At 37.4% G+C, this 12,500-nt stretch overlaps 1 protein-coding gene and 1 long non-coding RNA gene across 27 annotated transcripts in view; both read right to left on the bottom strand.

Annotated features, from left to right (window-relative positions):
* The window catches only part of LOC144967440 (protein phosphatase 1 regulatory subunit 12B-like), a 91,164-nt gene that overhangs the window by 17,292 nt on the left and 61,372 nt on the right, over positions 1-12,500 (bottom strand). The window lies entirely within an intron of this gene.
* Positions 12,413-12,500, bottom strand: part of LOC144967444 (uncharacterized) — a 1,779-nt gene continuing 1,691 nt past the window's right edge. For both annotated transcript variants that reach the window (XR_013644391.1, XR_013644390.1), the window contains exon 3: positions 12,413-12,500. This exon is cut by the window's right edge and continues 14 nt beyond it. This is a non-coding gene — a long non-coding RNA (uncharacterized LOC144967444).

The following is a 12,500-nucleotide window of genomic DNA, read 5'->3' as shown; positions in this document are numbered from 1 at the left end:
AGGCGATGCAAATGGTCTTAACTGGATCGCTCGAATAAAAATTCCTAACACATTGAATAATAGCAAACCAAGAGTAGACTACACTCTTTAGATATCAATCCAAGATGACACAAGTTAATAATAGCAGTCCCTAGTCCCGCAAAAGAGATGGTTGTGTCAATGCAAGTCACTCGGAAGAGAAAAAAAGTGTATTGTTCCAATAGGAAAGACTTCAGTGAGTCATGCCGTACCACAGATCAAAGAATAATTCTTCTTGCTGTTCAGTGTCAGTATGAAATTATAATCACGACCTAGATGTAAAAAATTGTTATTATCTATGACAATTTGTCACCTTCGTTACAATATACAGCGTTATCTATAAACACTTTGTCAAAATATTTGACAGGGAGGAAAATTAATGAATTAATTTAAAAAAAAAAAATACAGATAATGACAACACATGATTGTTTGATTCGTTTTAGGGGTTCTTTCCTTTTCTTTCTACAAATATAGTGTACTCATATACACAAAGACCTAAACATCGTGCTCTATGCGCTTTCCAATTCGAATTTAAAAACAAACAAACAACAACAACAACAACAACAAAAAACAAAACACCCAATCAGACAAAACCAAAAACAAGTAACAACAAAGACTAACCCACATCGACCCCTAACCGAGAGTACACAATGAATATCGGGAGCAATGCTCCCCTTCCATGATATGAAAATGATAAGATGATGATGATGATGATGATGATGATGATGATGATGATGATGATGACCTATGACCTTTTCCATTTTCCCTAATCAGTGATTTCAGGCTCTCCTGTTGTTTACACCTATTGTTATTCAACTAGGAAACAAGATTCCCCCCATAGATAAAACACCAAGACACCTGTAATATCTATTCCTATTTAATTTACACCTAGTTTTCACTAAAGAGAGAACACACACACACACACACACACACACACACACACGCAAAATAAACAAGGTTCTTAAATTTCGGATAGAGAGAGAGAGAGAAATAAAGGGGAAACCCGAAACGTCCACAGTATGTCTTTGTTTAATAAATTGAAGCTTACAAAAAAAAAAAATTAAATAAAAAAGGCATAAAAACGTAATTTGATTTTAAAAGCGCAATACAGTAATACGTCTTTTTGGCTTCTAGTTGGCAGCTCTGATAATGACGTCCAAGTAAAATTTGGAAAACCTTTTAATAACGAGGTATAAGCCTATTTGACAAAGATCGAACAAGTGTGTACGAAAGGTGCCAGACAAAGCAAGACAGACAAATACAAGAAAAAAAAACCATCCCAAAAAAATCAGTCGACCTCGACTGGAGATCGAACCTCAGACCGTCGTCTTGGGTTCGATCCCCAGTCGAGGTCGACTGATTCTTTTGGGATGGGTTTTGTTCTTGTGTTTTTCTTTCTTGCTTTATCTGGCACCCTTCATACACACTCATTCGGATCCTTGTCTTGCAACAGTTCCTGCTCCTTGGTTTCTTGATTTTATAGCCTTATTAGCTCTTGAAACCGACCAAAATACGTATCACTTCCTCATCGATCCAACACATCCCCATTGAAACACAGAATATCAAGCAATCAACGTCTCCGAGCGCTGACAAGCACGCGTCCAAATTACACAACTCTGCAAGCTAGTGTCATAAATCAACAACTACACGCGTGTGCCAAATACAGTGGATATACAAACAACACACAATAATAAATAAGATCAATATTATTATGCCTAACAAATCTTCAGCCTTCAAAACAACAATGCTGAGCTCGTGTGTATGCTTGTATATTAGATATATCCTAATAAATTATACGGTGCGGTGATAAATTAACTCTCTCCTTACCCGCCGTTTTCGGGATTTTCCCCAAAAATTCATACCCAACCTATACAAAAATAGATTTATTTCACTAAAACACAAAAGCTATTAGTTCTTGCTATATATACTTTTTTTTTTTTTTTGGCTAAACGAGCTCTTCAACACAGTATTAATATACTTTAACTAAAGCAAACATTTTTGTTCAAATATGATGATGTACAAAAGAAATTAGAATGAGAAAAATGTTGGCTGCATCGTAACGAATGTGACGATTTTCCTAAGGGTGGTAAGGAGGGGGTTAACCAGTCGACGGCCTATAACTATGTATTATAATATCAGCCGACGTCTATCTATTTTACGACTATTCTCCCATAACGTACGCGATATTAAAGACAGTGACAGAGACCCTTTTGGCTAATTCATTTGGGAAAGAGGAGGGGGGGGGGGGGGGGGGGGGGGGGGGGGGAAGAGAGAGAAGGAGGTAAGGCAGCAAACTTATCCGACATCAAGTTCATATAATACGATCCATCGCCTAAGAACGTTATTTTATTGTGTCGAGGCAATTTAAATGATATAAAAACGGAAATCATAGCCATTCTGTGAAATATGTGTTACATTTATTTATTTATTTATTTATTTATTTATTTATTTATTTATTTATTTATTTGATTATTTATTTATTTGACAATTTACTTGATTATTTATTTATTTGATTATTATTTAACTGATTATTTATTTATTTGATTATTATTTAACTGATTATTCATTTATTTGATTATTTATTTGAGAGATGGTGAGATGGTGGATAGCAACAGATTATGGCGTTGGCCGAGCCTGAAGTCCGACGGGACCTGTCCGGCTCGCTCAATCTTAGAGCAGACAATCGGGTTTATATATATATATATATATATATATATATATATATATATATATATATATATATATATATATATATATATATATATATATATATATATATATATATATATATATATTATATATATATATATATATATATATACTTTTTTTTTGGGGGGGGGGGGGTGTTTGTTTTTCTTTTGTTGCTGTTATTTTGTTTTTGTTTTGTGTTTGTTTTTATGAGTTTACAGCGTTTGCAAATGGGTCATTTCCACACTGGTTGGTACATTAGGGCATGAGATGAGATAGCAGATACGCCTTCGCGAAAGAGGACTTCAAAAAGAAAAATTTAGAATACCTGAAAATAGGCAGGCGGTAAGTAGATACGACATGACTAACGTAGCAAGCATGGTTGAAATTTGTTTGTTTTGGAGTGTCGATTTTAACGGGAAACATGGATTCGATTAAACTAGAATCACATCTGCCGCAGGCAACAAACGATCACAACAATAATCTTGTTTTGTCTTTTATATTGTTTTCGGGGGGCGGGGGGATTGAAAGACAAACTTCACCCAAAATGCAATTCCCCTCCCCCCAACCTTCGTTTCTACGAATTGTCAGTCTTAGATGCCTTTATTTACAATTGATGATACAGTGCCGTCCATTTTGGTTATGTTTCAACTTCTGACTCCAAATATATATTTTTTTCATGACAATTTCAATTTGTTATAATCTAATTAATTGCAACTTCCCCCAGTATCTGCACCCCTTCCCACTCCCCCCCCTCCCCTCCCCCCCCCCCCCCCCCCCCCCCCCACACACACCCCCGTCCCTTCCCTCCAAAAGAAATAAGTATAAACTAATTAAATCTGCATAAATAGCAGGTCTGGAGCTATGTCTAAACACACACACACACACACACACACACACACACACACACACACACACACAAATAATAAATCCTGATTTATACACGTAAATATGCAAACGCGTAGAGTTCAGTCCCAGAATGATTATAACTATCCAATCCACAGAAAGAATAAATCACAAATTAGCCAGGCCCTGCACCGAATACTAATTCCACAATCAACTTGAATAAATCATAATATAGTAGATAGATAGATTCACGCCGTTAACACTGGGTGTCTGACACTAACGTCAATATTCCTTCTGAGATTATATCAATCGTTAACAATAACTAAGCCACGAAACAGTCACTTGAATCTCTATACAAAATCAACAACAAACCACAGACTATATTATATTATAGTTAAAAGTCCATGTGTATAACAATAACTAAGCCACGAAACACGACGAGGCAGTCACTTGAATCTCTATACAAAATCAACAACAAACCACAAACAACAATAATAATATATTATTACAGTTAAAAATCCGTGGGTATCTCTGCTTACATTACAAGAATGAAAAATAACCTTTGTCCGTAGAACAACAAAAGAGAGAAGGGTTTCCACGGCCTACTCTGTATACACGCACGTTGGATTCGGCATATATATTATCATATATCCCCTTTGAGGTCACAGGTACACACTCACACATGAATAACACACACACATGTACTCACACACACACACACACACACACACACACACACACACACACACACACATGTACTCTCTCTCTCATACACACACATTCCTTCCACACTTCCCCGCTTTACCTTTTACTTTACTCACCCCGATAACGGATTACATTCCAACCCTCCCCTCTCCCCCTCCTCCCCCTCCCCACCCCGTTCACCTCCCGTGTTTCGTTCCGATTCCAGACTTTTTCACTGAAGACGGATAGAGTTACTTACTCGTGGAAGTTAACTGTTCACCTGTCCGCCCATCGCGGGTATTATAACAGGACCTCACAAACAAATACGCTTGGATAAAGATAGATAAATAGACAGAGACAGACAGACAGACAGACAGACAGACAGACAGACAGACAGACAGACAGACAGACAGACAGACAGACAGACAGACAGACAGACAGACAGACAGACAGACAGACAGACAGACAGAAGCAGACAGACGACAGAAGAAACAGACAGTAGACAGACAGACAGACAGAAGACAACAGACAGACAGACAGACAGACAGACAGACAGACGACAGCAGACAGACGACGACAGACAGACAGACAGACAGACAGACAGACAGAAGACGACAGACAGAGACAGACAGACAGAGAGATAGTAGATAGATGATAGATAGATAGATGATAGATAGATAGATAGATAGATAGATAGATAGATAGATAGATAGATAGATAGATAGATGAAGATAGATAGATGAGATAGATAGATGATAGATGATAGATAGATGATAGATAGATAGATAGATAGATAGATAGATAGATAGATAGATAGATAGATAGATAGATAGATAGATAGATAGATAGATAGATAGATAGATAGATAGATAGATAGATAGATAGATAGATAGATAGATAGATAGATAGATAGATAGATAGATAGATAGATAGATAGATAGATAGATAGATAGATAGATAGATAGATAGATAGATAGATAGATAGATAGATAGATAGATAGATAGTTGGATGGATGGATGGATGGATGGATGGATGGATGGACGGACAGATCCATGACCTTCCGATCCGAAAGAGAGTGTCATACCACAAGACCACATCGAGGGGTGCCTGCGCAAAGGCCGTAATGTCAAAAATTTCAATTTTTCGTTTTTTACATAAATCAACTTGGTTTGGAGTAAGGTTTATTTCTACAAAAAAATATATGCAAAAATATTCATTAATTAATTTTTATTAATTAAAACCCAAACACCGTAACGTTTTTAGACAGATAATGTGACTGCCCAAAAGCCGTAGCTTGAAATACGTCTATAAGATTCTTTAAACAGTGCCTATCAGCCACGGCCCAAAAGCCTTAACAGTAACTACCGTTTTACCGCCTGACGAAAAGGTGGAAATGCAAAGGTAAAGTTGTCTGCCCAAAAACCGTATCTAGCAATAAGGCGTTTGGGCAGGCATAGAATTATGCCACCGTGGTTATAATGGCGAGCTCAATGGCCTTGACTGAATTTACGGTCTTAGAGCAGTGAAAAATATGGGGTTGGAAATGAGAGTTAGATCAACTGAAAGACCGTAATGTGACATTGTACGAGATTCTACAATGACTTTGATGCAATATTGTGTTACAATCTTGTAAAATTCGACTTTTAACGTTCAAGATTGATGGTGAAAGACACTTAATCCAAGTCTTGAAATTCCCTACCTGCCAGTATCAATTACAGGATAAGACATCACAACTTAAGGGATGGGTCAAGCTCTGGATTATGAGACGGTTTTTTTTCCTTTGGCCACCAATAAACTTGAGAAAGTCTAACTATTACTTGCTTGAATCTGCGTTTTGATGATTAAGGAAAGCAATCCTGATCATTGTTTTGAAATGTAATTTTCACCTCGTATGCATAGATCTCATCGTAGGGAAAGAGATAGATAGATAGATAGATAAGAGAGAGAGAGAGAGAGAGAGAGAGAGAGAGAGAAGAGAGAGGAGTGAGAGAGAGAGAGTGAGTGAGAGAGAGAGAGAGAGATATGCAGACGACAGGCACACAGAGAGAAAGAGAAAGTTTTTGTGTGTGTGATAGAGAAAGAGAGACTGGCAGTTAGAGAGAGAGTGAAAGAGGAGGCAGAGAGAAAGAGAGGGAGAGTTAGAGAGGAGAAAAAGACAGAGAGAAGAGATTTAGTGAGAGAGGAGAACGCGAGAGTGAGAGATAGAGAGTTAGTGAGAGAGAAGAGAGAGAGAGAGAGAGAGAGAGAGAGAGAGAGAGAGAGAGAGAGAGAGAGAGAGAGAGATAGGAGGAGTAGTAGTAGCGTATGGCTGAAACTCCAAATTCATTTAATCAACCCAGCTTGGGAAGTCTTCCTCCGCCCTAAGAAATTTTTCATACCCACCTACAGTTCTCGTTACTGGAGGACGCTGTGATTGCTGGTCTCTGGAGCTGCCCGACACTTTCACAGGCATCACTATTCCCACGTATATTTGATGCAGTTTGCCATGTCCTGTTAAGGCGATTTGAGGAAACCCAGTATTTCCTGGCATTTTGGAATGCAGGCATTCTTTTGGTGGGATCTTTTATGATGTTTCCTCCTTTTGGTGTTTCCCTGTTCCAAATTTATCTCCAGTTCTCTTTCACTCTGAAGTCTACCATTTTTGTTTGGTGGAAAGGTCTTGTTGTTGAAGGTGCTGCCTTTATGATTATTTTTATAGGAGTGTTATCTGTGGCTTCATCCATTCTTGCATGTATCCTTTGATTAGCGTCTTGTTTCAGACTTGGCGATGCAATGCCTCTCAGTGTTGGGAGCCACTGAGTTGGAGTTGACTTGAGACATCCTGTTATTATTCTCATTGATTCCCTTCATCGGATGTCAATGCGGCTTACATGTGGGCTCCTCATCCAAAAAGCATTCTCACACACTGTAGCACAGTGCCAAAGCAGACATTTTCAGTACCTGTGGTGAGGCTCCCCAGGTGGTACTTGTGAGTTTTCTCAGCAGGCTGTTTCTTCTTGCGATTCACTTTGCAGTTCCCTCAATGTTTTCGGTAATTAGCTGTCTGTCAAATGTGAGGTATTTAGGATTGGGGTTTGAAGGTAGTATTGAGTTGCCAACTATGATTTTCATTTTGTTGTTGTTGCTTCTCGATTATTCAAGTGGAAGATTGTGGATACTGATTTGGTGATGTTCATTTTTATTTACCAACTATCCAAGTATTGTTTCAGGCGGGAGGTGTCTTTGAGTAAAACTTCTTCAATCTCTTTCCGATTTTTCTATCGATAGGCTAAGGCCCAGTCGTCAAGGCATCCAAGTTTGAGTGCTTGGAAGTTTGGCATATCAGAGATATAAATATTGAAGAAAGTTGGTGTTAAAACTGAACCTTATGGTACCATGTTTTTAATTTTTGGCATTTTGCTTTTGTTTCCTACTATTATGACATGAAATTGTCTTGTCCAGTCATGGTAGACAGCAGTTTAAGCGTCTTTCAACAGGGAATCATTTTTTGAAAGTTTTAACATCGTCCGCCTATCCAAACAGATTCGTGAGCTACAATTAAGTCTATTAGGACTGCACCAGTTTTCTGTTTGTTTTTTCTCAAAGCCTTCTTCAATGTATGAGGTCAGTGCAAGGACCTGTTCACGACTGATTCATTTGTAGTCTAAAACCTGCTTGTTATGGCAGTACGCAGGGACTTACAAATGGGTTGATTCACTCTAGTACAATTCTTTCCAGGAGCTTGTACAAGCAACAAAGTAAAGATATTGGTCTGTAGCTGGATGGTTCAGTCACTGGTTTGTCTGGATTTAATATGGCTATTACTTTGGCATGTTTCCAAATTTGTGGACATGTGCCCTTGTCCATGATGTCTGTCATAGTATTTGCCAGCCAGTTTATTGTTTCTGGTCCAAAGTTAGTAATCATGTCGGGGTATACCTCATCAATGCCAGCAGTTTTGCCATTTTTAGAGAGAGAGAGAGAGAGAGAGAGAGAGAGAGAGAGAGAGAGAGAGAGAGAGAAAGAGAGAGAGAGAGAGTGGGGGAGGAGACAGAGAGAGGGGAGTTAGTGAGAGAGGAGAAAGAAAGAAAGAGAGAGTTTGTGATAAGGAGAGAGAGAGAGAGAGAGAAAGAGAGTTCGTGAGAGAGAAGAAAGAAAGAAAAAAAAGAGAGAGAGAGAGAGTCAGTGAGAGAGAAGAAAGAAAGAGAGAGAGAGGAGTTAATGAGAGAAGAGAAAGAGAGTCAATGAGAGGAGAGAGAGAGAGAGAGAGAGAGAGAGAGAGAGAGAGAGAGAGAGAGAGAGAGAGATTTGAGAGGGAGAAAGAGAATAGAGAGAAGAGGATTTTGTGAAGAGGGGAAAAAAGAGAGAGAGAGAGAGAGAAGAGAGAGAGAGAGAGAGAGAGAGAGAGAGAAGAAAGAGAGTGAGTGTGTGTGTTAGTGAGAGAGGAGACAGAGAGAGGGGGTGAGAGATGATAAAGAGAGAGTTAGTGAATAAGGAGAAAGAAAGAGAAAGAGAGAGAGAGAGAGAGAGAGAGAGAGAGAGAGAGAGAGAGAGAGAGAGAGAGAGAGAGAGAGAATGAAAGAGAGAGTTAAAGAAAAATAGAGAGAGGTCGTTAGTGAGAGAGGAGAAAAATAAAGAGAGAGAGAAAGAGTTAGTGAGAGAGGAGACAAATGGAGAGAGAGAGAGAGAGAGAGAGAGAGAGAGAGAGAGAGAGAGAGAGAGAGAGAGAGAGAGAGAGAGAGAGGTGAAGTTGTTGAGTCCCTCTATGGACGAATTACGATTATTTGCATTAGAATGAATGTTTAATATAATTTTTAAAGTCAAAAATGTGTTTAGAGCTCTGTTATTTTCTTTATTTTCTAGTGTTACGGTGTCATTTCGTACTCTTTAAACACAGTACATCAGTCAATCACTCCTGCCCAAACACCGTATCGCAAGTTACTGTGTTATGGCAGGCCAGAATTACGCTTAGTTGTGGTTTTTATTGCACCGTATCACTAGTTACAGCTTTTGAGCAGAATGCGTTCAGGGTAATTTCTCTTGACAGCTCTGTCTTATTCCCGGTTACGGCTTTTGGGCTGCCAAACCTCCACCTGAGAACGGGATAAGCGGCATGCACTATGCAAGTAACATGATATACGGTAAAGGGGCAGAGCGATACTGTGACATTTTTCAAAAAATGTCCCTGCACAAAAGCCGTAATGAAAATAGCTACGTAAAATGCGTCGTTTTATTAAAAATCCCAATCTAAAAGTGACCGGGGTCCTGACAGTCAAGCAGACAATATAATCACGGTTGTATTGGTATAAAAATAATCACGATAGTCTTTGGTTAACTATTTAAATTCCATCCGCAAAGTTTTGATTTGCTCTCCTGAAAAATCAACGAAACCATCGTTACGGCTTTTGCGCAGGCACCCCTCGACATACCGGCATCTTAATTCATGTACAAAAGTTTCATCGGGACAAAATGAAGACATGCCTTAAGCAGCAGTAGCAGCAGTTGCTTAATTGGTAGAGCATTCATTTTCACAATCAAAGGGACTATCAAGATTTTTGATTTTTTTTTCTGATCCACGGTAGCAGGTAACTGGGTCAATAAGATCTCGCGGAAAGCACTCTGCGATAAGACTTGTGTCCTACCCAAAGGGTAATAACTAATTGTTACCGTCCCTTTAACGCTACAGAACCCGGGAGAAATCCGGCTCTATGAGCCTCGTGGCTCTGAAAGACGCCACATCTTATGGTTGTTGTTGTTGTTGTCGGCCTTTCATTTAATTCACCGATTACCATTAGATAATCGATGAGCTAATGATTTGGAACGAGAGCTAATGATGTGGAACGGGAAAGGGGAGAGAGAAAGAAGGGAGGGAGGGAGAAAGAAGGAGAGAGAGGGAGAGAAGAGAGAGAGAGAGAGAGAGAGAGAGAGAGAGAGAGAGAGAGGAGAGAGAGAGGTGGAGAGGGGGAGGGGGGGGGGGGGGCGGCAGGAAAAATTGATGACAGCTATATTGAGATTGCGAAATGGGCGGATGGATAGACATAAAGACAAATAGACGGACATATAGATAGATAGATAGATAGATAGATAGATAGATAGATAGATAGATAGGAAGATGGAGAGAGAGAGAGAGAGAGAGAGAGAGAGAGAGAGAGAGAGAGAGAGAGAGAGAGAGAGAGAGAGAGAGATGGAGAGTCACCAGGGATCCAGATGTTCTTCCCATACCTCCAACAATCTTCATACATTCTCAACTCTTCACCACGGGCTTTTGTTATTACATAATATTACATGCCGACTGTTTTTGTTGTTGTTGTTGTTTGTTTTTTTTCAACTGAAATAGGAATGCATCCCTCCAGGTATGCCGGATTGCCATTTTAATGCCAAATTAAGGGGGGACCTGTAGTCAAAAATCCATTTTTGATTGTAATGCTAATATTGCTATTCCCTTGTTATTTTAAGGTGGTAGGAGGTCTAATTTGATGATTAACACCAAAAAAAGCCAAAAAAAAAAAATTTTTTAGACATAGTGAGACTAAATAGGCTAAAAATAGACCAAAAATCCCAAAATTTCTTACAGTAATGCAGCCAAAACCAACGAATAGATCTCTTCCAAATTTACACACAATGTTTCTTACAACAAGAGCTATACCATGACGTAAAGGTTTAGCAATAGTCCTGAAAATAAATTTTTAAGAATTTTTTTCGATTTCGGCTGAAAATTTGGCGCGGAATTACAGTAAAAATTCGATTTAAAAATTCATAAAACTGCTCAATTTTAGTTTACACCCAAAACCCCTATGTCATGGTACAAAAACACATTATAAGAAAGATTCTGACCAAATTTGAAGACAATCTGATGGAAAATAATCCAGATATGAATGTTAGAAAATCAGAAAATGACGCAAAATGGAGTTTTGAGAAAACGCAAAATTTGTCTTTAATTTGATAATAAAGTTAATTTTGCAGACAAGCACAGGAAAACATCCATCAAAATTTCAAAGTATATTCAATATAGAACAAGAAAACAGTTAAATTTTGTACATTTATCAAATTCTGAAAAAATTATGATCGATTCGCTAACCCATACCCTAAGAAAAAATTTGCGGAAAAATTGAATGATATCAGTTTTTTACAAAAAAATTAATTTAGCGATCAAATATGATTTATATTTATAAAATTCATCAATTAAATCTCATAAACTAATAATATGATGTATAATTTGATGTTAAACACCCAAAAAAAAACTCAGAATTTTTAAAATAAAATTTTTAAGGGGCATTATAGGCTAAAATTAGACGTAAAACCCTAAAATTTCTAACATAGATGCACCAAAAACTATCATATAAATTTCTTTCAAATTTAAACACAATGTTTCTCACATAAATAGCTATATCGTGATGGAAGAATTTATCAATAGTCTGGAAAATAAAATTTTTAGAATTTTTATTTGATTTTGCCTGAAAATTTGGCGCGTATCGACAGAAAAAAATGAATTTAAAAAATTATAAAATTGCTAAATATTAATTTACCCCCAAAAACTTCCATCATGATGTAAAAGACATCATAGAAAAGATTCTGAATAAATTTGAAGATGATCTAAAGGAAAATGGCTAAGATAGGATTGCTAGAAAATCAGAAAATGACATAAATCGGAAAATTGAGAAAGCGCAAACTTTTTTAATAATTTGACATTGAAACTGATTTTGCAGGCAAGTAAAAGAAATGATCCATCAAACTTTCAAAATATGACCATTATAGGCCAAGAAAACAAAAAAACTTTATAATTTAATCTAAGTCTAAAAAATTTATAATCGATTCGCTAACGCATACCCCTAAAAAAAAAAACAAAAAACTATAAAATTCAATTTTTTCCGTATTCAGAGATAAAAATTTTTGAGGTCAAATATGATTTATATCTTATGAATTCATTATTGTAATCACAAAAACTAATTATTTACTGTATACAATAGATTATAAAGAGATTTCTAGATATATTAAAAAGTCTCGAAATATGATTTCGTAAAATATGATATGGCGCGCTACCCTCATTTTTCAATGCTGCTTGAGAGACAAGTCATATAAAATTAGATATCTAGTCAATTTTAACTGCAAAATCAATTCTATTTTAGACAATAAAACAGCTAAATGATGCAAATAGATATAGCTCAGAAAAAAGCAATTTGCTTTCCCAAACCCCCTTTGGAAATAAATTCCTTTCGCCTCAATGCAGGAAAAATCAACACCACTTGTTTGCCACCGCTTTTTTAGTACCATAGTTCCACAAAGA

Source organism: Berghia stephanieae, chromosome 3 (assembly GCF_034508935.2).
Source record: "Berghia stephanieae isolate SIO BIC M18660-M18661 chromosome 3, UCSD_Bste_1.3, whole genome shotgun sequence".
In the NCBI taxonomy this organism is placed as follows: domain Eukaryota; kingdom Metazoa; phylum Mollusca; class Gastropoda; order Nudibranchia; family Aeolidiidae; genus Berghia; species Berghia stephanieae.
This window is presented reverse-complemented; position numbering and strand designations above follow the sequence as displayed.